Raw genomic sequence first — 1,844 nt, 5'->3', positions numbered from 1 at the left:
CTCGCTGGGGGTCAGGTATTTCATGGTTAGCGGAGGGAGGTTCGCCTTTTTGATCAGGGAGGAGGTTTTCTTCTCTACGCTAGTGGTTGGATCGCGTTTTAGTTTTTTGTAGACTTGGGCGTCGGACAGTAAGGTGTTGACTTTGTTGTGGTAGTCTCTTTTGTCCATCACCACTGTTGCGTTGCCTTTGTCCGCCGGTAGGATGAGGATGTCAAGGATGAGGATGGCTGACCCCCCTCCCTCTGACTATGCCCCCCCCTTCCCCCCAAGAAGGAGTATAAAAGGACGAGCGCAACGCGAGGGAGCTCAGTATCAGAGTCTCCCAGCCCTGATGATGCAGACTGCAACGCCTGCGAAACGTCGGCACCACACTGCAAACGGACGCGGCAACCATCCGGAAGCCATGACTAAATGTTAAGTTTGTTGGAATTTGCGCGTCTTCTTCATAATAAAGAAGAATTAATAGATTTTTTTATTCATCATGACGTATTAACAAATACAATTAAGTGTAGTCGGTGCGGTAACGATATCAATATTAATAAAGGTACATTAATATATCGATGTAGAAGACGATATTACATAAAGAACGTACACAAGAGACGTGTTTCCAAGAAGTGCAACTTCTACAAAACTGCTAGAGTCGGTACTTGGTTCCACCAAAGCAATTTAGACATTGCTACTATCTGTAAGATAGTAGCATGTTTTCTGATGTTCCGGCATCCACGGCACGACGACACAGTGGATGAAACTGGCGTAGCATCGGCCACAATTGTAGATTGGTTCAGTTTTTGCTGAGAGGTAAATACAGGGTGGGCGTTTATCTTGAGACAACGAAAAATCTCGAGAACTTCGCATCAAATAAAAAAAAGCTCCGCATAAAAGTTTTTAGTCTCGGGGGGCGGGGCGTATTCAATGGTGCCTAACTCGACCCCCCACCCCCACCCCGAGGGGGTGGGGCGGGGGCAACTTTGAAATCTTAAATGAGAACCCCCATTTTTTATTGCAGATTCGGATTCTCCATAAAAAAATAAGTATTTCATTTGAAACATTTTTTCCGATTCGTGATAGATGGCGCTGTAATCGCAAAAATTCGATTTACCGTACTTTTTGGGAGATTAAACGAAAAAAAGGGGGCCCCTCTTATGGGGAGGTAATCTTAGTAAGAAAAATAATTTTGTGAACATGCATGTTGACTTTAATTACAAAACTACGTTCGGCATAACCCAGGAACAACGACGTGGACGTAGTAGTTTGCCGTTCCCTTCGGGGTGCTTGTTTTAGGTGAGTCCCCTCGCTTTTCACCATCGGGGTACTTGGTTTTGAAAAATTCACCAAAAGTGTTCGAAAATGCGCCCCTCTTCTTCGATGCATTTTTGTATCGGTGATTGGAATGATTGCGCGTGATCGCACCTGTTGTGGAAAACGCTAAGCATAAAGATTAACAGCAGCATCAATATTCCTGCCACTTTCTCCATAAATGTAAATCATTTCGATTTTCTCTTCTACTGTTATAGCCTGCATTATCGTTCAAAATGTAGTCAAGTAATGAAGGAAAATCTTAAGGTGATGAGGGACGATATGAACGTATTGAAAGCTGGTTAAGTAATGAATAAATATTTATTAAGTCCATGTGTGAAGAAAACAAGCACCCCGAAGAGAACAGAAAACTACTACGTCCACGTCGTTGTTCCTGGGTTATGCCGAACGTAGTTTTCAATTAAAGTCAACATGCATGTTCACAAAATTATTTTTCTTACTAAGATTACCTCCCCATAAGGGGGGCCCCCTTTTTTCCGTTTAATCTCCCGAAAAGTACGGTAAATTAAATTTTTGCGATTACAGCG

This window comes from Vollenhovia emeryi, unplaced genomic scaffold (genome assembly GCF_000949405.1).
Source record: "Vollenhovia emeryi isolate VEMERY1.0 unplaced genomic scaffold, V.emery_V1.0 DF939617.1, whole genome shotgun sequence".
In the NCBI taxonomy this organism is placed as follows: Eukaryota; Metazoa; Arthropoda; class Insecta; order Hymenoptera; family Formicidae; genus Vollenhovia; species Vollenhovia emeryi.
The sequence above is the reverse complement of the archived record's forward strand: the minus strand, read 5'-3'. Positions refer to the sequence as shown.